The following is a 25,182-nucleotide window of genomic DNA, read 5'->3' on the forward strand; positions in this document are numbered from 1 at the left end:
GCTCCCGAAGACACCGCTCTTCGAGTCTGCAGTGCCCTCTACCCGGAATGTAACATTCAGTCACAGACCTCTGGAGCTGTTCTGACTCCTGACAGCGGGCTCAGCACCTTTCGTTTTTACCTATTATTCCATCACCATTATTAATATTTTTAGACAGGGTCTCTCTACACAGCCCTGGCGCTCTTGGAACTCTCTCTCTGTAGACCAGGCTGACCTTGAACTCACAGAGATCCACTGCCTCTGCCTCCCAAGTGCTGGGATTATAGGCATGAACCACCATGCCCATCTTTAAAGAGGAGCTCCCTGACCCTCTCCCAGGTGCCCACTGGGACAGACCACTCTGTCATTGTGAGACTGACACCACAGATCCCTTAAAGGGGACTCAGGCATAACTTAAACCTTAGTGACTGGCTTACTTAAGACACAACTTTGAAAACTTCCTGGAGATTTATCAAATTCAGTTTCTTCACAGGAGCAGTTTGTAGGAGCAGCCTTTCTGGCATCAACTCCTTTTATCTTGTGCTAGTGATAAGTGGGCACACAGGCTCCTTCCCACTTGAAGCAAGCACTGGGGCCCTGAACTGCACCCTCGGCTCCACCCTTGACTTCCTGCTCTTCAGTCAGCTGGGGACTGACTCCTTGGAGACTGGCACAATCATTAAGTCCAACATCTGATCAGAATGCGCCAATCTGAGTCAGGTGTGGCAGCACATTCTGTCACCGCAGTACCTAGAAGATGGAGGCAGGAGGATCAAGAGTTCAAGATCATATTTGGCTACCTTGTGAATTCAAGACCAATCTGGACTACATAAGTCCTTGTCAGAAGGAAGGGAGAGAAGAATAAGAAAAACAAAACGAAGGGGCAAGGAAGGAGGGACAGAGGAGGAAGGCCATCTAGAAGGTCAAGTTGGAATTCTGCCTGTTTGAGATCAGTGCTGAGCACTCCAGCTGCGGCAGGTAGTGTTCACTTCCTATAAGCTTTAATTCCTTTTCAATCTCACGTTATGTCTCTTTTTTTCCCCTTGTGGTCCATGCTGGGGTGGGAACTGTTGCATCTCTTAACTACATGGAAATTGTGAATTCTGCATCATAGTATGTATTTTAATGCTTTCATCTCCCCGCACAACTCATCAAGTGACTGGGGCCCAACCAGCAGCCCTGCATATGCACCAGGCCTGTGAAGCACCCACGTGCACACCTGTGAACTATGTGTGTACACCTGGCCTGTGAACCACTCGTCTAGACTATGCACGTGTACTGTACCTATGAACCATCCATGTGCACTTCACTTTCAGGTGCTCACATTTGGGGGAACATAGCATGGCAGGAAAGCACTGCAGACGTGGGAATTTTCCAGAGGCCTGTGTGCACAGCTTCTGTTTACCAGCACACACTTAAAATCCTTATGCTGTCTACACCGAAGGAAAAATGAAAGTCAATTCAGCAACAGTCTTGCTTGCCAAAGAGCTGTTTCTGCCCGTGCCTGGCTGTGTTTCTTTTTTTTTTTTCTTTTCTTTTCTTTTTTTTTTAAATTTGAGACAGGGTTTCTCCGTAGCTTTTTGGTTCCTGTCCTGGAACTAGCTCTTGTAGACCAGGCTGGCCTCGAACTCACAGAGATCCGCCTGCCTCTGCCTCCCGAGTGCTGGGATTAAAGGCGTGCGCCATCACCGCCCGGCCTGGCTGTGTTTCTATTTAAAGAAGGACTCGGGTTCAGAGTCGCCTACCTTCATTTCCCAGATGTTGAGCCCCCACATGGGCTGACTTACCCAACAAGGGTCTGGATCGTTTGGTTATCTCCCGCTTACTCTCCACAATAGGCAGTACATTGTCACGATTTTTCCTAGATTCTGGCCAAAGCACACTTGTTTCCTGGTATTTGCTCTTAGCTATACAGGCATGCATTCATATTGGTTTTTATACCCCAGAACTGACAATTCTGCTTTTAGACAGCCTCTGCATTTTCTAGAAAGAGAAAGGAATGCTATGCATTTCTACAAATTAACCTTAATTTATAGAATAGGAGCTATTCTATTCTACAAGCTAGAAAATTAATTTTATGACAAGACCGAAATCTAAAATATTTTATTTAAAATGTTATGAATTAACTATCTTCTAAAGGCTGATTTTCTTTTTTTGAAACTTCATCTCACCATGTATCCTTGGCTCGTCAGAACTCACTGTGTAGAGCAGGATGATGTCAAACTCTTAGAGATCCACCTGTCTCTGCCTCCCAAGTGCTGGGATTTAAGGTTTATGCCACCACACCCTGTTGAGGTTGATTGTTTTATATGAATATTTAAATAAGAACCCCCCCCCATGTAAAATGCTTGTAATCCCAGCACTAGGGATGCTGAGGTGGGAGTGCTATAGGCTATGGTTACACAGGGAGTTCCAGGATGCTGGAGAAATCCCTGAGACCACACCCCTTTAGAGAAGCTACTGGTGACTGGTGGCTGCTGAGAAAGGAAGAGTCACTCTCCTTCTGGGATATGGCCGTGGCCACACCCCATAGGCACACGTGCAGCACTGATTGGAATCAGGTAGTTACTAATTATGAGAAATAAAATGAGGACATAGAGCCAGATGGGGCTCTAGGGGAAGCCAAGAGGGAGATGATGGGGGCTCTAGGGAAAGCCAGAGGGAGGTGATGGGGGCTCTAGGGAAAGCCAGAGGGAGGTGATGGGGGCTCTAGGGAAAAGCAGAGGGAGGTGATGGGGCTCTAGGGGAAGCCAGAGGGAAGTAGTGATAGCTGGATGGGATTAACAGGCATTGTATAAATTTATGAAAATTCCAAAAATAAAAAATATTATTAATAAAAGAAAAAATAAAATAAATGCTTCTGACTCAGAGGATTAATCGTTAGTGTTTAAACCAGGTCAGCAAATGTCACAGTGAGTGTTAAAGGGTATTTCCTTAGTGACCAATCAAAATATACATCTTTCAGCTTTGTAAACAGCCTAAGAATACAACCACAGCTTGCAGGCGACTAACCACCCATTTTGACAACTTGCTTTTTATTGGTATTTATAATGTTCCTCAGTAACAGCAAACTGAGCTCCTCGTTTCCTACAACGTGACTTACTTAACTCTGTTCCAAATCTGGATTAGGAAACAAACTGAATTCAGTACTCATTTTTTTCACTTTTTATATAAGATTTAGAAAAGTTCTATAAAACAGGCTTTGTAGAATTTTTTAAATGGAGATTTAAATATAAACAGGTGGTACAATGATTTTGGGTTATGAGAACTGAAGACACTGTCTACTTTAAAGCCTCTGTAAATCCCTTTAATATACTATATAGCAAGGATTCTTAAACCTTTTCTGCTTACAGGCACTGCACATTTGAGAAAATTTCACGCCACCAGGATGCACGGATAAAATGGCTAATACTGGTTATCAGGGTGGCTGCAGACTCAGCTGTGAGCCAAACCAACCTTTCTTCCTTAAGTTGCCTTTGTCAGGTGTTCTGTTACAGTGATGAGAACGTGTACTACAGAATATTGGTCCCCCAAATGGGGTCTTCACTGTGATAAGCCTGATGGTGTGGTTCCCGGGCCTTTGGAACTTGGGTGAGGAATGAATGTGCAAGGGGTTGGAACTCTGCACTGGGAAAGACCAAGACTGCTGTAAGCAGAGCTAGTGGGTGCTTTGGTGGGAGACTGGAAGTCCAGAATGCCAAGAGATACCCGCAGAGTGTACGGACGCCAGGATCCTGAGTTTTCAGTGGGGGAAAGAGCTCTAGGTGGGAACTGTGGCACAGGTCATTCATGTTGCATTCTGGCAAAGAATCAGCTTCATTCTGCCCATGTCCTGAGAACTTAAGTGAAGCTGGACTCATAAGCAATGGATTAATGACACGATAGCACTCAGGTCATAGTATGGTCACCACTCACTGCTCTTATGCAGATCTTATGGCCAAGGGAGAAAAGTATTTTGTCAAAATGTGTTATGTGGTAGAGAGGAGAGAGAGTAGGTTTGCCCACCAAGAGGACAGAGAATCAGTTGTATCATAGTGTATTGGCACCATTTAAGAGAACAAAAAAGACCCAAGGACACATAGTCCTGAGGGCTCCAACCTGTGAATACAAACTCACTTGAGAGGGAAGGAGTTCCCTGCTCTCAACAGGGCCCCAGAAAGCATTCCTGAGAACATAGCACAGAGGGATTGTCATAACTGTGGCCATAGTGGCCAGTCTACACCTTGAACTCACTGAAGAACTTGGGAGCTGGTTTTAAAAGCATAAAAGATGCAATGGTTAGGGGATTCGTGGGGGCTTACGCCAAGGTTCTAGAAGGTCATCGAGGTCAAGAAAGTGTCTAATTTGCCATGGAGACACCAGGGTGATAGAGATGCCAGGACTGTGAGATGGTCAGTGTGAGAAGGCATACGAAAGGACAGGAGCCAGGCCAGCAGTGGAGGGCTACCTAAGCCTTTTGGGGCCCGCATGACTGCATCGTGAGCTCCAGACACCAGGCATGGAGCTGCAGGAGTTGGTCTTCAATCCTGCTGGGCTTCAGTCTTGTCTTGTCTGATTTTTCCCTGTCATGACTCCATTCCTCCCTTATGGAATAGAAATGTTCACTTGGTGCCAGTGGGTATTAGGGATATGTAACTTTAAAAATGGATTCTCACAGTTAAGATGCTGCCTTGAGTTTTAGAATAGATTTTAGACTTTGAACTTTTGAACAGAGTATTAAGGGATGTTAAAGATTATGGGGACCTCCTAAAATAGACAGGCTTTGCATTTTGCAGGATAGTGACCATGGGTTTGTGAGGACAAGTGGAAGGTTATAGCTTAAAGGTGATGTGTTTGCATCTCAGGTTGACAAGAAGTGGACTTGTAACACTGACTGTCAACAGGATCAAGAATCACTAGGAGACAAGCCCCTGAGCATGACTGGGAAGAAATTTCTAGGCTGGGCTTATTGAGATGAGAAGATCCACATTAAATATGCACGGCCCCGCCCAGTGAAAAGGAAACAGAATTGAGGACAGGCATTCAGGCATTCATTTCTCTTCACTTTGTGACTGTGGATACAACGCTGCCTCAAGCCACAGGTTCCTTGACTTCCCTGCCATGATCAACTACACCCGGGAGCTATGAGCCAGAACACACCCTTCCTGTCTTCCTCCAGTTTCCCCATTCTAGCACATTCTAGCACAGCAACAGGGAACATGCATAATACAACAGATATGTAATAAGAGAAACCAAACATTTACTGATAATAAATAATGAAGAAATTTATTTGAAAACATTGCTTGTGGTATACATATAATTTTATCACTTATGAGATTAGAACAAACTAGAATACTAATTAAGATTTATTTTAATAATGTGTATGTGTCTGTGTGTGGGAATAACACCTGAGTGCAGGTGCCCATGGAGGCTGGAAGAGGATGCTGGATCTCTTGGGATTGGAGTTACAGGTGGTTGTGAGTTGTTCGGTATGACTACTGGGAATCTAACTCAAGTCCTCTGTAAGACCAACAAGTGTTCTTAACCCTTGAGCCGCCTCTCCAGCCCCTATCTTTTTCATGATGTACCAGTCTGAATCTGTCAGGCCCAAATGAAAGCTCATCATGCCTTTCTACTTGAGGGTTGGGGCTGACTGCATTTAAACAGAATACTGAAGAAACTTATTTACAATGCAGAATGAAAAAGTAGGCCTTCTTGGTCTTCAAAGTTAGTAAAGACTCAACTTCTGACCTGTTAAGAATATTTTCAAGAATGGCTGTTTTAATGAAACAGGTTTTATTGCACCCCAATGCCAGCCCATGTCCACCATTTCATGAAAGATGTAAAATGCAGTATTTGGTATTCTCCATGCTAATCATAATGAAGACTTTGGTTTGGGAAGATAGGAATGTGCCTTGACTACAAGATGAGGTATCATTTACAGGAATTATCCAATATGTGGCATTTTCGATAGCAAGCAGGCATTCACTTCAGTTATTACTATGGCCAAAGGGCATTTAAACTGTTAGGAGAGATCTGGGCGGTAAACTCATGAAACTGAACTTGTTAGTAGAGAGACGAGTCTATATATGAAATAAAATAGTCTTATTTTATGTTGCTAGTAACTCCCAGACCCTGTGACCACAATGATTAATTCAAACAATTTACTATTTAAAGAAGATTTAGAGGACGGAAAGATGGCTCAGAGTTCAGATCCTAGCACCCATATTAATGGTTTACAACTGCGCTTGACTGCAGCTCCAGAGGGACCCAATACCCTTCTCTGGTCTCCACAGTTACCTGCATTTATGTGGTCCAGACACAGAGAGACAGTTCAAATATAAGTAAGTAATAAAACATATAAAGACTCCTTTCCCATCATCCAGAGTGATTTTGCACAATTATTCTGCCAAAGTTTTTGAGATGATCAATTCCCCACCTTTTTGGATTTCAGAAGGAGAAATGGGGGCTCAGACAACAATGGCCGAACAGAATGCATCTGGGTCTGCATATCAAGACTATCAAGGGATAAGAAGGTGAACCCAAAGAAAAACTATAAGCATCCTCCTGAATATTAACCTTCATCAGGCGATGAAAGGAGACAGAGACAGAGACCCACATTGGAGCACCGGACTGAAATCTCAAGGTCCAAATCAGGAGCAGAAGGAGAGAGAGCACGAGCAAGGAACTCAGGACCGCGAGGGGTGCACCCACACACTGAGACAATGGGGATGTTCTATCGGGAACTCACCAAGGCCAGCTGGCCCGGGTCTGAAAAAGCATGGGATAAAACCGGACTCGCAGAACATAGTGGACAATGAGGACTACTGAGAACTCAAGAACAATGGCAATGGGTTTTTGATCCTACTGCACGTACTGGCTTTGTGGGAGCCTAGGCAGTTTGGATGCTCACCTTACTAGACCTGGATGGAGGTGGGTGGTCCTTGGTCTTCGCACAGGGCAGGGAACCCTGATTGATCTTTGGGCTGACGAGGGAGGGGGACTTGATCGGGGGAGGGAAATGGGAGGCAATGGCAGGGAGGAGGCAGAAATCTGGAAGGAAGGAAGGAAGGAAGGAAGGAAGGAAGGAAGGAAGGAAGGAAGGAAGGAAGGAAGGAAGGAAGGAAGGAAGGAAGGAAGGAAGGAAGGAGACTATCAAGGGGTAAGACTGCGGCGGGGGGGGGGGGGGGCTCGGTGCCAGCAGGACCACAGGAAAGCCTGGGTGGAAGAGCAGGGCACCAAGGAGCCTGGAAAGACTAAGTACGGGGGATGATGGGTAGAGGGTCCAAGGAAAAGGGAGAGGATTGGTTCCCATAGGAGTGGAGGAGACCAGTCACCCCAGAGTGGAGGCCTGAGCACAAAGCTGACTGACTGGTTACAAATACCAGAACCCAAGGAGCTGTGAAAGAGGCTGAAGAATCCCGGATGGAGCTAGGAGTCGGGACAGAGTTCCACACCTGCAGCAGCAAAGGGCTGTGAATGGCGAAGTCAGTTCAGAGGCTGGACATGGATGCAGCTCTGTCAGCAGGAGTCTACTAAGCCTGAGTCCCTAGGCTCCATCCCATTGCAGACCAAGGGCTCTGAACTGATGAGGAACTGAGTAGCGTAGAGGAAATAAGAACAGGAAAGAGGCCGGGCGATGGTGGCGCACACCTTTAATCCCAGCACTCGGGAGGCAGAGGCAGGCGGATCTCTGTGAGTTCGAGACCAGCCTGGTCTACAGAGCTAGTTCCAGGACAGGCTCCAAAGCCACAGAGAAACCCTGTCTCGGAGAAAAAAAAAAAAAAAAAAACAGGAAAGAGGGAATCCTCCCTGGGGACCCTTAGGAAAGGTGACCAAACATGATCTCTTGTGAGGTTCAAGGGACAACAGGGCCAAGGTTGGAGTACAGTGATTACGCACTAGTGAGACCTGGACCCAACCCCCAGCACAGCAAAAACAAACCAGAAAAAGCAACGAGAGAAAGCCCTGTAGGCAGCGTGTATGCTGAGCTAGGGAGAGTGCAGGTGGGGCTGGCATCAGGACAGGGGTACAAACACAGGACAGACATTCCTTTTTTTACATTTTAAAATTTTTTTTAATTTATTTTTTCAAGACAGGGTTTCTCTGTGTAGTCCTGGTATTCTGGAACTCACTCTGTAGACTAGGTTGGCCTCAAACTCAGAGATCCTCCTACCTCTACCTCCCGAGTGCTGGGATTAAAGGCATGTGTTCCACCACTACCCAGTCAGACAGAAGACAATGATGGGCAAGGAAACCAAGGTGAGCCCAGGAAGGTGACGGGCTACTGGGCTAATGGAGGACATGGCTGCTTAGTCAGAACGTGGATGTCTTCCTTCCAGTACTTTAAAAGCTTCAGGACTTTAACCTGAGTTGAATTTTAAAAATACGATTTATTATTTTATGTGTTTGCTTGTGTGCCTGAATAATGCCTATGCACCATTTGTGTACAGGACCCTTAGAGGCAAGAGAAGGGTGCTAGATCCCCTGGAACTGGAGTTACAGATGGCGGTGAGGCACAATGTGGGTACTGGGAATGGAACCTGAGTTTTTTGCAAGAGGAACCAGTGCTCTTAAATACTGAGCCATCTCTCCAGCCCTCTGAGTTCACATCTGTACAGTGTTAAGACAGAGGGTTTGGGTTTCTGTCTTCTACATGCCAATGCCCAGTTTTCTCAGCACCATTTGTGGAAGAGACTGTCTTTTCTTTCAATATTTGATCTTGGTGCCTTTTTCAGGAATCAAGTCTACAATGGCTACAGCGGTATGCATTCAATTCTGTGTTCCTGGTTTTTTTGTTTTGTTTTGTTTTGTTTTGTTTTTATCTCACTGGTCTACATAACTGTTTTTACAATAGGTTGTGCTGTTTTTGCTTCAATTCTGTACTACAGAGTTGTGTGTGTGTGTGTGTGTGTGTGTGAGAGAGAGAGAGAGAGAGAGAGAGAGAGAGAGAGAGAGAGAGAGAGGGAGAGAGGGAGGGAGGGAGGGAGGGAGGGAGGGAGGGAGAGAGAGAGAGAGAGAGAGAGAGAGAGAGAGAGAGAGAGAGAGAGAGAGAGAGAATGAGATGAAAGGGTCTCATCGTGTAGCCCTGGCTGGCCTGGAACTCTCTATGTAGACCAGGCTGGTCTTGAACTCAGAGAGACCTGCCAGCTTCTGCTTCCTGAGAGCTGGAATTAAAGGCATCCATCATGTCCAGCTTCTATAGCATATTTTGAAATCAGATACTGTGGTGACTCCAGTATTGCTCTTTTTGCTCAGAATTGTTCTGATTCTACGGGATCTATTTCCACATAAACTTGTTTTATTTTGTGTGAGCCCAGTGCCTCAAGCTCTCAGTCTCAATTCTCCTGCATCTGCCTTTCCAGTGCTGAGATTACAGGTACCGTTACCATACCCCATTTCCTTCACATGTGTTTTAGGATTTTTTTTCTAGTTTCACGAAGAGTATCGTTGGTATTTTATTGGGGACTGTAGCCATCTACACACTGCTCCAATGCTGTGGCCATGTGAAACAGTTTTAGCTGTGCTTACTCATGGACAGTGTAAGTCTTTCCACTGTCGAATGTCAGTTTCCTTACTGCCCTACTTTTCAAGGTGGAGGTTTTCACCTCTTCAGCTGGGTTTATTTTGGTTTTATTTTGTTTTGAGTAGTGATGTGGTTGTTTTCTTTCATTTCTGTCTCAGAAAGTTCATTACTGGCACATGGAAAAGCTAGTGATTTTTTTAACATTGATTTTGTACCCTGCTCCCTTGCTGGATTTGTTTATGGGTTTTAAGAGTCTCGGTGGAGTCATGAGGATTTTCTAACAGCAGACTCCTGCCATCTGCAATCAGGGATAATTTGACTTCTTCCTTCCTGTTTATACCTCCCTCCCTCCCTCCCTCCCTCCCTTCCTCCCTCCCTCCTTCCCTCCCTCCCTCCCTTTCTTTCTCCTCCTGGATATTCTAGCTAAACTTTCAAGTACTGAATGAGGCATACAGACACCTCATCCTTTCTGCCCTCTGAGGCACTGCGGCCAGTTCCCGCTCCTCAGTCTGACAGAAGTCCCAGGTTTGTTCTATCCTGCCTTTTCCACTCTGAGCTGCAATTGCTCTCTGTCTGCTTTCTTGAGTTTTCAATTGAGAGAATATACTGAATTTTATAAATGCCGTTTTCTGCATTAACTGAGATGATGATTCAGTTTTGATCCTTGGGAGCTGACATATGGGGCTACATCAAATTAAAGAGCAACCACACTGTAGCGGAGCCTACAGGAGAGGAGAACTCTGCAGGTCTTGCATCTGACAGAGGCTTCATTAACCACAATATGTGACAACTTCAGTAAAAACCAACAAGTTATTCAACCATCAAATGGGCAAACAAACTGAACAGACAGTTCTCAACAGAGTATGACAGTCAATAAACATATAAAAACATATGTTCAACATCTTTTGCCATTAGTGAAATTCGAATACATTGATATTCTATCTCTTGTCAGAATAGATGACAATCAAAAAACATATAGCAACAACACAAGCTGGCAAGGACTTAGGGAAAAGGAACCCAATATGCGCTGTTGGTAGAAATAAAAGTAGTTCAGCCATTATGGAAAACAGGATTCCTCAAAAAACTAAAATAGTAGCTAGCAAATAACTGAGCTATACTGTTCCTTGGGCATACACCAAAGGGTTCTAAGACTTTATATACAGGAAATATCAGATGTCCACACTTATCACAACGCTGTACACATCAATCAGTCTTTGGAATCAGCCTAGTGGCTCTTCAGCAGAAGAACAGCTAAAGACAAACGGTATAGATAATGGAGTGTAGAGAAAAATGAAATCAGACCGCTTGCTAAAAGTCATCATGCTAAAGGAGAGAAAGACAAATTAGCATGTGTTTCCTCTAAGCTGCAAACGCCAGAACTAAACAAAGAAAAAAGACTATTAAGGAAGGAAAGATAAGAGGTGGAAGGGATGGGGGAGGGGAGGGTAAGTGAGCATCATAAGGGAAAATGGTTATCAAAGCACGGCATCTGTATGTATTGAGGAGGTACAGTAAACCATTAATATGTACAATAAACATCCATTAATGGTTACAAATCAAAAAAGAAATGGATGTGGTGGTGTGTGCCTTTAATTCTAGCATGGTGGGGGGGCAGGAAAGGAGGCAGGAGGATCCTGTGAGTTACAGGACCTTAAAGAGCAAGGACAAAGGACACCGCAGGGAATCTTCTGTACACTGATGATAATGCCTACGACTCTCTAAAATGCAATTTAATAGAAAACTGGGAGCAGCCGTGAACTCAGAGTCACTACAGGAGAGGAGCTGTCTGTGTCCTCAAGGCTTGGGCTAGGTTACTTTGCTGATGGATGCCCCGGGGGCAGCTGCTTTCCACAGGCTCAGTATGTTCTGCCCCCTTAAAAGTACACTTGGGCACCAGAGCCCAGTATGCATGGATGGAACACTCTCAACAGGGCTTGGGAAAACCGAGAAAAAACAGCAGAAGACAGGAGGTGGGGATGAATAATCCCTCCCCCATAGAACTGGTGAGTTTCACTGATCACAAAGGCCAACGCCGTGCATCAGGCAAAGGCTCACCCAGGGTCTCATTATGTAGCCCAGGATGCCTATGGACTTTCAGTTCTCTTGTCTGAGCCTCAACAGTGCTGGGATTACAGGTTCTCTGCAAGCTTCAGGAAAAGGAGGTGCATGAGGCTGAAGAGATGGCTCAGTGGTTAAGGGCATGGATTATTCTTCCAAGGACTGGAATTCCCAGCACCCACATGGCAGCTCACAAATGCCTGTAACTCCAGCTCAAGGAGATCTGAGGCCCAGAGGGCACTATACTCATATACAAACACAGATAAAGGTAAAATAATAATAATAAACTTTAACAATTGAGTTGCCTGCGTCCCATGTGTTCTTATGCAGGGGACAAAGACCAAGGTTGGTGGCCAGGGGCCGACAAGTCTGGCCAGTAGCCAGGTGATGTAGGAGGATACCTGGCCCTACTCTGGAGATGCTGGCATGGCTGCTGTTTCCTGACCAGAGGCCTTTGTGGTATTCTTAGAAAATCTTGCTGGGAAAATCCCTTCTCATTACAGCTCTCATTAACACCCACAGTTATTGGGATGCAGTGGCTCCTGGTCCCACAGGTAAGAGCTTTCCATTACAGCATGGGATGCCTTTTAAAAGGTGTGTGGGCACGCGTGTGCTGGTGTATGTGTGCATAGAGATGAGAGGACAACCCAGGGGCCATCTTCAGGAACAACACCCACCTCACTGCCCTGGAGCTCAGAGGCTAGAATGACTGGAACTCCAGCACTTCGACTACAAACGCTTGCCACTGTGCCAAGCATCTACTTTTAAATTATTAATAAGAGTTATTTAATAAGGGTGTGCAAGCATGCCACGCCATACATGAGGAAGTCAGGGCAATTTTGAGGAATCTGTTCTTTCCTTCCACCTTGTAGGTTCTGGGATTGCACTGAGGTCATCATGCTTGGTAGCAAGCGCCTTCACACTGCTGAGTCACCTTGCTAGCCTATGCCCAGAATTTTCACATGGGTTCTAAGGAGCAAACTTGGGTCCTTATGACTGACCTTTGATAACTAAACTATCTCCCCAGTTCCCTTTACAAAAATTCATGATGAGCCGGGCGGTGGTGGCGCACGCCTTTAATCCCAGCACTCGGGAGGCAGAGGCAGGTGGATCTCTGTGAGTTCGAGACCAGCCTGGTCTACAAGAGCTAGTTCCAGGACAGGCTCCAAAAACCACAGAGAAACCCTGTCTCGAAAAAAAAAAAAGGAAAAAAAAAAAAAAAACCAAAAAAAAAAAAAAAAAAATTCATGATGGCCAGTGGACAGTGTTTTCCCTGGACGCTCATTCTGTCAAGCACCAAGAACTACACTCAACATTGTACACACCCTTTCCATGACAACCCAGTATCAGTTACATTGTTTCCTTTAGAGACCAGTAAATGAGGCACTGAGATGTTAACTGCCAGGGCCAGAGTCAACACCTACTATAAGAGAAGGCTAGCCCAGGGGCAGACAGCAGTACAAAGCAACCTCGTAGGAATCCTCCAAGGAATTAGCTGTCCACAACTTCCTCCTGACGTCAGGCTCAACTGATTTTCCCAACGGTCATTGCTGAGAGCACTGAGAGGGAATTCTACTGGGGTCAGAGGATTCCAGAGATAAAAAAGGAAACCATTCTATACTTCAGGCACTGGGAACATGAGCAGGTACTTAGAATGCAAGAGATCATTTGTAATGTCAGTTATACCCAAATAAAGCTGTTGAGAGGGTTCTAGAAAAAAATAAAAATAAAAAAATTGAAGGCAATAACCATTGTGCTGAAAGCATTAAAAGACACAGGCTTCAATCACTCTCTGGCTCATTTGGCTTTTGAGAAATTCTGAGCCAACTACAAGACCCTGTTTTCTTTAGGGATGTGACTGGGCTTCACTGTGTGGCAGGAGAATGCAGCCACGGCAGTAACACAGGAGGAGGAATTTGCTGTTAGCATTAGGACAAGCTAGACCTCTGAGGAACCTAACACCATGTAACATGGTCATGGATGGGGTAGGCTTTGCCTGTGCCAGGAGTTACCCACCACGGTCATCAGCGCCATCCCAGCTGACTACACCAGCACCTCGCCACCCTGCGTTCCCACTGATAGGAGGGAAAAAGAGAAGACTGTGTCAGATGGAAGAATTCTGTACCCTTTGTAAAGGCTGGAGACTATCTGTGATGACTGACTGCAGCTGGAATTAACTAGACCTAAGCAGCTGGGAACATCTGTGATGGGTTTTTCTTAATTAATCACTGAAATGGGTATTCTCCCTTTAATCCAGGTCTTTGAAATGGGAAGATCCACCTTTAATCTGGGCCACACCTTCCGCTGGAGGACTAAGTAAAGAATGTGGAAGAAGGCAGCTTTTGCTCATTGCCTGCTTTCCCTTGCTCTCACTGGCAGGTCCATTCCTTCACTGGCATTAGAGTCTATTTCTTTGGGATTCCAGAGTACACTGCAGACCAGCTGAGACATCCAGTCTCCTGAACAGAACTACTGGAGTTTTAGACTTTCTGTTGGTAGACAGCCATTGGACTAGCTGGACCAGAGCCTAGAAGTCACTCTATTAAATCTCATATAAATGATACATTCATTCTATCAGTTCTGTTTCTCTCTAGAACCCTGACTAATACACTAAAAAGATGTTGCAAAATCCTTTAAAAAAAGAGAGAAAGAAAGAAAAAAAGAAAGAAAGAAAACAAAAATCCAAAACTAGATTTTTTTTTTTTTTTTCTTTTTGGTTTTGGAGATGGGTAGGAAGAGTAGCCTCCAGCCCCCAGGCCTGAGAGTTGTATTGGTCTGGACTACAAATCCCAGCATGCCACAGGGTATTGAAGATAGCTTCCCAAAGGAGAAACAGGTTGTCTTCCTTCCTCCTGGTGGTCATATTTGCAGCCTTCCGGTTCTCTCAGGGGATATTTCTTAATTTGCCTTGTGATTTGACTTGATTGGGATTTTTGCGTTGGCAAGAGCTCGCGTTAGGCAAAATTCCTATCAATGGGGTCATACTATGTAGCCTTGGCTGTCCTGGAACTCATTCTATAGACCAGGCTGGCCTCAAACTCAAGAGAACCACCTGCCTCTGCCCCATAAGTGCTGGGATCAAGGGCATGCATCATCACCACCACCTGGTACAAAAACAGATTTTAAAGACTGTTGATTTTAAAGACTGAAAATTGCTTAAAACTGAATCTTTAGGATTTTTAAAATATTTATTTCTATGCATGTGAGTCTGTGTGTTTTTATTATGAGTATTCAGGTGTCCAGGGAGGCCAGAAGAGAGAAGCCCTGGAGTTACAGACAGTCGTGAGCCACCATGTGGGGGTTAAATACCAAACCCAGGTCCTTTGCAAGAGCAGCCAGAGCTTGTAACCCCTGAACCATCTCTCCAGCACTAAAAACTGAATCTTTTATCTGCCATGTTTTAATTTTTAAATGTTAGGAGAATAAATCTAAAAAATACTTCTTTAGCATTAAAAAGAGAAGGTTGTCTCATCCACCTCTTCTCAGCTGAGCAGTGTCTGGAGTACAGAAGATGCTTGACAAATGTTGACATGAAATATGTGCTCTTGTTTTCACTCAAAGCCAGAGCACAGAAGACACACTGTAAGACATCAACTCAAGGCCCATGCGCAGATGACACACTGTAAGACATCACTCAAAGCCAGAGCACAGAAGACACACTGTAAGACATCAACTCAAGGTCCATGTGCAGATGACACACTGTAAGACATCACTCAAGGCCAGAGCACAGAAGACACACTGTAAGACACCACTCAAGGTCCATACGCAGATGAGACACTGTAAGACATCACTCAAGGCCAGTGCTCAGAAGACACACTGTAAGACAATTTCCAAAAGCAACCCAAAATGACTAATGTTGCCTGAGCAGTCCAAACAGGAAATGGGCTGCTCATGCCTCCCACTAGTGGAAGCATCCGAGTGTCACTTTGAGGATCATTTGTCAAGTGATGTTGCTCAGAGGATGCTGCACCAGCCACACAGGGGGCCCGAAAGCTGTTCCTGAAAGCAGCTAGGAAGTAAATATTCTAGAAAATGCAAACCACAAATAGTTTCTGTCATATATTATTCTCCCTTGCTACAATCCCTTTAAAAATGTCAAAACCAGGGGTTGGAGAAAGGGCTCAGTGGTGGGAACACTTGCTGAGTTGGGACCTCCAGATTCCACCTAAAAACCTGAGTGTGGTCACACACAGCTGTCACCCAGCTCTAGGTGGCAGACAGGTAGACGCTAGAAGCCCATGGCAGGCCAGTCAGCAAAACCGTGAAGTCCATGTTAAATGGAGACCCTATGGCAAGGAGAGAAGGAAGAGTGAGAGAGCAGGAAACCCGGTGTCCTCCTGCAACCACATATACACACACCACACAATTAGAAAAAAGTTAAAAAATCTTGTTTATTTTGTTTTTATGCATTAGAGAGACTGAAATTTCAACCAGAATAGAGCTATACAAACAAACAAAAACAACTTTGAACAAGCTAAAACTCTGACCTTCAGACAAAGTGGAAGGAAACTTATTGTTGGGCCTCCACAGAAGGCCACAGTCAGTTGGTCCAGGATGTGACCTTGTAATACTGGGCATACAGAGAAGAGTGTGACAGTGTTCAGTACATAGCAAAGGCTGGCTGTCATCTTTCTATGAAGACCAAGCAGTGCTCTGAACTCACAACCCCGCCTTAATCTTCTGAGTGCTGGGAGTACAGGCATGTGTCACCAAGCCCAGCTCCCCGTAAACATATCTTTATGATCAGATAAATACAGTTTATGAAGAACACTCACCCAGTTCTCAGCACTAGAGGAAGCACATTTAAAAGTTATTGGGACTTGGTACTACCTTATAAAGACTGAATCTACAGGGTTCCAGGTTCTCAGAAGCACGGCACCATACCTCACTGCCACACGTCCACATCTTGGGGATTTCCTTCACACTTTCTCCTGGTCCCTGCCACCGTCTGTCAACTCCCGTACTCTCAGCTCACGACTCTGCCTCCCTGAAGCTCAAACTTGATGTTCAAGAAAGGCAAGCTGCCTACTGCTCCCTAATGCCCGCTTTCAGCTGCTGCATGGAAGCTCTCCCCAACAGAGGCCTGCTCCTTCTGCTCCCCAACACTTAGCTACTGAGACAAGGAAGCACAGGGAATAGTTTAGCAAACTGGGACTCCACCTAGTATAAGCTATACACACCTGCCTCTTCTAACTATGCACCTAGGAGCCTGAGACATTTACCTGCCTATACTATGCACACATATATAAACCTCTCTGAACAATGTACCTGGCAACCTGGTAGCAACCTAGGACCCCCACCTATATTGGCCTACTCACACACACTACTCCTCTCCCAACAATTGAATGGGTTTCTCCTTCCTTTGACAATGGTCAAATGCAGACAGATTCCAGTTAATCCCACTGTCTGTGTCCAGGCATAAGACCCAGTTTTAGTACAATAAAGCAAAACTGCATCCTCAGGTGAATTTTTAGGGACAACCTCCTATCCACCATCTTATACCTATGCAGACTGGAAGTGCACATAACTAGAATCAGATACAGGGAAGTGACATGCGCAGCAGAAAAAGTATTATATGATCTATCAATACAGGGAACCATCCAAAATCTGAAGCCCCTTAGCAACAGCCCCTTCTTTAGAGCCCATACAGAGAGCCCAGGCAGTAACTTGGGGCCCTTGAGTATCTTCCTTCATGTGGCTTGATGCTCTCTTGCAGAATACTCTAACCTGTTTCTATCACTTTAATTTGAATAGTGTCTTCTTGCCATCTCTATGGGGTTTATTTTATTCTTGAATAAGAGACCAAAAACCTGGAAATGCTCAGCCCAGAGTGTCATGACCGCTTAGCATCCTGAAGCTAGCTTGGGGCTTCCCTGTGCTTGAAAACCTTCCCAACATTCCTCACACTGTCTGCCCTCTTCTGCTTTTGGCTCAGCAGCGACAGGCCGGACTGCTGTCTCCAAGCTAGCTCTCTGCATCTGGTGCCATGTCTACCTCTTTGCTTACCCATCCGCCTCCATCCACTCAACTGTAAATTCCCACAGTTCATGATGGCCCCCAACCCTCACTGGTAGTCCTTTGTAAAATGGCTCTCAGTGTCAGTGGATAAACACTTGCCACCAAACCTTAGCGGAATCCCTAAGACCACATGGTCAGAGGAGAGAACCAACTTCTGCAATTGTTCTCTAACCTCCACGAGTGCCATGACGTGCATATGCACGCACACACAGGCGCACGTGCATATGTGTGCGTGCATGTGCGCACAGATAAATAATAATGTAAAAAACATGTTATTGGGATCAATCCTAGATTCCCAGAAGGAATCTCAAGAGCACAAGAGTCAGAGCCTCTATGTCTGGAACGACAGACTATGGTCCTGAAAGCTTATTAAAATGGGCAGTGCGGCAAGCCTAAGGAACACCCGGGAACCTACAGACTGACACAAAGGTCTATGACCTACTGTCCTTCCTTGAAGACTAGGACCTCAGAGTTCAGAAGCAGGCGCTCCTTACTACACACAAGCAGAAAAAAGGAAGTCCTTCTGAAAGTGCTCCTATAGAGGGACGTGCAGGGTCTCCCTCTAGTTTCAGCACAGCTCTCTACAAAATACCAGCGAATGAGAAGGAAGAAAGTGACCATAGCGATAAAACCTGGTCATTAAGACACCACCTTGTGCTGGGGTATGGCCCAGTGGTATGGTCTGCACTTGGTACACTCAGAGCTCACACACACACACACACAAAGCTGTTGATGATGTCAAAGTTAAGGCCAGAAGACAGGCATTTTGTGCTGTCATGTCAAATGCATGAGAACATTGCTACCCTAGGTATAAACAGCAAATAAACCCAAACTGAAAAAACATTCTGCAGAATGGATGACCAGGACTCGGTGACAACTGTCCAAGGTGTCAGTGTCAGAATTCCGACTGAGGCTCTGCTGCAAACTGAGGGAGTCAGAAGACACACTGGGCATGGTGGGAACCATGGCTCAGGTCGGATAAAACCAGAATGGAAAGTTGAGTGTACTGAAATGCTAGTTCTGTTTGGGACACTGAATGCGCGCGCGCACACACACACACGGTGGGTAGGGTGGGGGGAACACGAATGGAGTTTCTAAGAAAGGGATGAACAGAGTCTTCTGGTAGTGCTTTTGCAGAAGATAACACTAAGAAGACCCATTTTAATACTTAGACACACAGCTTTGTTCTATAGCAGAAAACCCCATCAACAAGATGTTTTAGGTTTAAGCCAACTCCAGGGTAGGGGCAAGTAGATGACGGAGAAAGGGCATAAGGAAGCCTTCCAGGGAGCCAGAAGATTCTAGAGCATGACCTGGGTTGCATGTACCTTTGTAAAAAACACAGTCATGATCAGTACATGTGTGGGCTAAATCTGAATAAAAATGGGGAAGAAAATCTTCTATGTTAATCCTATGTTAAGACCAAGCCACGAGGCAGTGAGGTGGTGGTGCACTCCTTTAACCCCAGTACTTTAAGAGGCAGATGGATGCTCTGAGTTCAAGGACAGCCTCATCTTGAGTGAATTCCAGGACTACACAGAGAATCCATGTCTCCAAAAGCACACACACGCACACGCACACACACACACAGAGAGAGAGAGAGAGAGAGAGAGAGAGAGAGAGAGAGAGAGAGCCAAGTCTACCAAGAGCTTCAGAGGCCCACATGGGTTAGCAGATGCTGACTTCCTTCTAATACAGAAGGAGCCCGCTTTAAATAAGCTTTGTCCTCCATGAACTAGCACTTTTTACAATGCTATTCTGGCCTTTTGTTACCAAACACGCGGAAGGAGGTACTTGGGCTTTGGTGGTCAGGAAAAGAAGATGTGTTGGCTGGGGTGTGGTGAGGCCGCCCAGCAGCTGTCTCTCAGCACGGGCCTAATTGGATTGCACACACAAATTGCAGGCCAGTGTAGGATTGTTAGAAATGAAAGAGACACACTGGTAGAAAATTATCAGTCAGAGAAAAACAAAAAGCTCTCTTCAGGGAAAGTGGACCTGGAGAGGGGAGCAGAAAAGCACACCAGCCTACCCATCCCCCAGATGGCCTTATTGTCATTTCTCTGTGTCTCAGGCTTTTTGTTTGCTTGCTTTGAGAGAGCAGAAAGTGTTTATTAATGGTTCAAAGAGAAAACACCAGATGCAGAGTTGGCAGGATGCACACTTGGAAATTGGGTCTGAAGTTCCTAGAAGCCAGCCTCCAAGTTCACTCTAGATTTCAAAGCTCACCTAGACTTCCCATTTTGTAATGCATGGACAGTGTTCACAACCGAAGATGCCAGGATGAAGGAAGATGGGAATGTCTATTCCAGGGCTTGGCGTCCAGGACTTACTCAGAGGCGTAGCTGTAATCCATTTTCCAATCCCTCTTTGTACTGGCCATAGTGATCCACAAACATGGATCCCCCAACTCTGCCTAAGATGTGCCCACTTGGAGTTTCCCCCCTCAAAGGAGCTCACCAACCACAGCACAGGTTGTTTGGGAATGGAGCAGCTAGTTCCTGCTGAGACCCCTCACAGAAAAGGAGGAAAGAAAGGAGTTCCCAGGGCCCAGAGCTCCAGCAGGGAGATAGGAAAGTGGAGACAGGAGAATTCCCAGATGCTCCCCCACCAGCTAGCATGATGCTCACAGTGGAAAACCAACCCTGCCTGTCTCAAACTAGGTGGAAGGTGAGGGCTGACATCTGAGGTTGCCTGCCTCTGCCACCAAAGCAGTTATGCCATCACCTGTTCCCAGGTGCCTTTCCACCTTCTGCTACGTGACACATGCACCCTTAAAAGTGCCCACCAGGCACCACTCTCTCTCTTGCCTCTTGCTCCTCTCTTGACTCCCTTGCTTCTCTCCTTCTTGTCTCTTCTCTCTCTCTCACACACACACACACACACTTATAGAGAAATTCCTTTTTAAAGTCTCAGGCTGGCACAAACCCTGTGAACTACAATGGTGTACTGCATGCAAGATATGTTAGGGCAGTGTTGGCACAAAACTTGTGGGAATAGCCAGTAAGTGATTTGATTTAGGCCCACTATATGAGATGGAACCCATACCTGACACTGTGTGAGTAACCAAGAACCAGACACTAGATAGCCTGGGGACCCCGGGTAAAACCAAATAATCCCGGTCTAAAAAACGAAAAACAAACATACCATAGTGACAAAATAACTCGTAATGACATCCTGCTATACTTATAGACCAGTGCCTTGCCCAGCCATCATCAGGGAAACTTCCTCCTGCCGCAGATGGGAACAAATACAGAGACCCACAGCCAGCCGTACACAGAGCATGAGAGACCTTGGAACACACAGCCCTAAATACCTCCCTTCAGAGCTTAGGGGACCCCACGCAAAAGTCTAAGAGCCAGAGAGCATAGAAGACACCAAGAAAACAAAGCCCTCTGGGATCGTTTCAAAGAAAATGGCCCTCAAAGGGAGTGGCACTATTAGGAGGTGTGGCCCTGTAGGAGTAGGTATGGTCTCGTTGGAGAAAGTGTGTCACTGTGGAGAGATAGGCTTTGAGGTCTCATGTATGCAAGCCACACCCCCCAGTGAGACAGTTCACTTCTTGTTACCTACATTACCTCTCCAGTACCATGTCTGCCTGCATGCTGACACGATGATAATGGACTGAACCTCTGAACTGTAAGCAATCCAAATAAATATTTTCCTTTATAAGAATTGTTGTGGTTGCCAGGCATAGTGGACACGCCTTTAATCCCAACACTTGGGAGGCAGAGGCAGGCAGATCTTTACAGTTTGAGGCCAGACTCGTCTACAAAGTGAGTTCCAGAACAGTCAAGACTGTTACACACAGAAACTGTCTTGAACCCCTCCCTCCCAACACACACACTACACAAAAAGAGTTGTCTCGGTCATGGTGTCTCTTCACAGCAACTGAAACCCTAACCAACACACACTCTAAATCAACATGAGCAAAGTTCATTGGAACTCACAGAGACTCAAGCAGCATACACAGGGGCTGCACGGGTCTGCACCAGGTCCTTAGCATATATATGGCTTTCAGCTTAGTGTTTTATGGCATTCCTGAGTGTGTGAACTGGTGGGTCTTGATTCTTGTGCCTTCTCTTGGGCTCTTTTTCTTTTGTTGGTTCCAACTTTTATCTTACTTTTTTTTTTTTTTTTTTTTTTGGTTTTTCGAGACAGGGTTTCTCTGTAGCTTTGGAGCCTGTCCTGGAACTCCCTTTGTAGACCAGGCTGGCCTCGAACTCACAGAGATCCGCCTGCCTCTGCCTCCCGAGTGCTGGGATTAAAGGCGTGCGCCACCACCGCCCGGCCTTACTATATTTTTTTATAATTTTTTTAAGTGAATGAATGAATACACGAAAACCTAGTCATGAGGGTAAAGGTTAACAATGCCACTGTCATTTATACCTTCTGGAAGAGAGAAAGTCAGTCTTCTCCAATTCAGTGACCCTTAGGTCTACCAGCCATTCCAGGCAGGCTCATATTCAGGAGTAGTTGACTTCACAGTAGTTTTTTGTGTGCTTCATTTGGCTACAGTTTGGTGGGTTTGTTTGTTTATTTGTTTGTTTCTATTTGGATGTTGTTTCATTTTGTGTTTTTGGTTTGGGGGCTTTGGTTTTGTATTTTTTTTTTTAAAGAACTTAAAGTTGGATGAGTAGGGATAGGAAGAGGATCTGGAAGGACTTGGGGGAGAAAAATATGATCAAAATATATTCAAATTCAAAAATTGTTTTAAATAATAAAAATGTATAATGTAAAGACGTTTCAGGGCTGGTGATGTAACTCAGTAGTTGGGCACCTACTCAACCTGTTTGAGGCACTTGGTTCAGTCTACAGCACCAGGGGAGAAAAGTTTTCTTAAGAGGATCTGAAACCCAGCGGCAAGAACACAGTGTAGTCTGGTACATTGTAGGATGAATGAGAGGGAGCAGGATACAGTTTCACAAGCCAAAGACTAGAGTTCAAATCCCACCTCTGCCACTTCCCATCTAAGTCTTTCAACTTGTGAGACTTTTCTACATGAGATGCTACTGACTGCAGCATTATTCAATCAGAAAATGCACATAGTAGCTGTGTGAGAGACACACAACACAGACAGCAAAGGGGCTGGGCATCTAATTCGGTCATAGAGCCCTTGCTTAACAAGTACAGTCCCCAACATGGGAGTGATGAGTTAACACCATTAAAACGTGTTAAAGATGTACAGGTTTCCTATTTTCCAGCAAACATTTACCCACTCTCTTGCCCTCACCCACCATGCATGCAATGTTTCAGGGTTTGGTAGCAGACAGCATTGAAGTTAGCTGTGTTACGCAATGTATGCTGGAAACAGCAGCACAACTGTGACAAAGGTCTGCACAGGAGGAAGGAGGAGGGATGTCTAAACTGCAAATACTAGGTTAGATTGTTTCCCAGGTATTCCTTCAGCCAAGGCTTTGCAAACCAGAAGAGTACTCTCAACAGGGACCTAGGGAAGGCTGAGAGGAACGATTTTTTTCTTTTGAGTCTCACACTACAAAATATTGAACTTGGCTAGTTCCTTCTTAATTAAAAGAAAAAAGAAAGTGATATCCTGTGGTTACAAAGCAAAGCAAAATAAAACAGCCCAACATAATACTTCTAAATGTTGAGAAATGGAGGCAGATGGCAGCGGTCGCACCAAGTACTGGATCAGGAAGATAACTGGGGCAGAGTGGATGAGCAAGCATGAAGACCTGAGTTCAAATCCCCACCTCCCATGTAAAGAACCAGGAAGAGCCATGTGTGCCTGTAACCTGAATGCCGTGGAGGCACTGGAGCTTGCTGGCCACCAACCTAGGTCCAGGTTCAGTGAGAGCCCCTGCTGCAAATAAATACGGTAAAGAGTGGCAGGACACCCACTGTCTACCTCTGGACTTAGTACACACACACACACACACACTACAGTATGCCAAAGGGAGAAAGGTAGGCAGGGGACTTCAGCACACATCTCTGCAATCCCAGTCTTGGGGTCAGTGAAGTAAGAGGGTGTTGAGTGTGAGGCCAGCCTACACTAGAGTAAGACCCCATCTCAAAATCAAAAAAGAAAAAAGGAGAGGAAGCTGTTTTGCTTCCACATCAATTCCAGGATTATCCAATGGCTTCTGCACAGTAAGGAATATTCTTGTCCTACACCCCAGCCAGTTATTTTTCTCTCTCTTTACATCTCAACCCTGCCATTCTTTCTACAGAAGGCCTTCAGCTTGAGTCCAGTCTTTGACACTACACCTTCCAAAAGCAGTCTGTACCTCACGTTTACTAGTCAGCTATATTATTTATTATTATTATTATTATTATTATTATTATTATTATTATTATTATTATTATGTTAGATAGAGTCTCACTATGTAGCTCTTCAAATTCCTCCCACCTTGGCCTCGTGAGTGCCCAGGTTCCAGGGCCAGTGTACCACCATGTCCATTATTTTACACATTATGATTATCTATCTTTCCTGGAAGGAAAGTCCAAACAGAGCTGTGCTGGTTTCCATGTTCCCATCACTGCTTTCCAGCGCATGCCTCAACCCCCAGCCACTCACACGTACACAGCCCAGGCTTGCTGATAACCAGATCTAGGAACGAATGGGCAGCTGCGTATGTTTAGGCAAACAGGAATGAGCCTGCCCACCATGATGGAGAGGTGCAAGGATGGAGCAACTGGAAACCTTCTAATCACCAGAGTAGACAAGAAAAAGACCTGCATTCCAGCAGAGCTCTGCACTCTACGAAGGGATCATGCAGTAGCACGGGTAGACTGCTGAACTGGCCCAAGCGGGGGAGGCAGGGCAGGAATCTAGGTAAGGCAAGGAGGCACAGAAAAAGGTAGGGAGGAGGACAGCAGTACAATGGTGTCAGGAGACACCACTTAGGAAATCTGATAGTTGCCAGACCTGGGAGAGGAGATCCTATGAAGGAAGTAATCCAAGAAGACTCTGACATTCTTCTGGAAGACAAGAAGATGGCTACACAGTAAAGAATGCAGAAAGAATGACAGGATTGATAACAGGAGGGTCCCATGACACAGAGCAGGGGACACAGGTCTGTTAGCATGAAATTGTGGGTAAGGTCATAGAATTGTGAGTATAGCCCTGGAGAAAACTGGTATTTTCAGAGCAAAAGAGGGAAAAGAGCCCAAGGATGTAATCAAGAGGGAAACGCCCAGGCTGGGAAGGACAGGGCAACACCAGCAAGACACGCATGTCAACCAGTTCGGAGATGAAGTGGGAAAGCTGCGCATTTTGGACAGCTGCTTGGAGATAGCAGTGTGGTGGATGCTGGGCGCTGGCAGCAATGCAAACAGTGAGGGCGGGAGGAAGCAGGATGACATTGCTCTCACCAACACTGGCTGGAAAGGCGGACAACAGTTAATAGAGAAAAGAGAAAAACTGAGGCTACCAAGGTAAGAATCGTTAGTAGAACAGCAAAGAAAACGAACAATGAAAGCAGGTTCCAGGGAAAGAAGATGGGATTTCACAGGCGGACTTATCAGCCTCTTAGGGTGTGAGTTCTCCAAGCCGTTCCTGAGCGTCCCTTCCTCTTGTGTGTCATCCCTTCCTCCCTTTCAAACAGAGCCGCACTATGTAGCCAGACGTGGCCTCTCAGCCTACTTAGTATTACAAACTAGCC

At 45.5% G+C, this 25,182-nt stretch overlaps 1 protein-coding gene across 4 annotated transcripts in view; it reads right to left on the minus strand.

The window, feature by feature from the left end:
• The window catches only part of Atg7 (autophagy related 7), a 243,376-nt gene that overhangs the window by 214,242 nt on the left and 3,952 nt on the right, over positions 1 to 25,182 (minus strand). The window lies entirely within an intron of this gene.

This window comes from Chionomys nivalis, chromosome 1 (assembly GCF_950005125.1).
Source record: "Chionomys nivalis chromosome 1, mChiNiv1.1, whole genome shotgun sequence".
NCBI lineage: Eukaryota > Metazoa > Chordata > Mammalia > Rodentia > Cricetidae > Chionomys > Chionomys nivalis.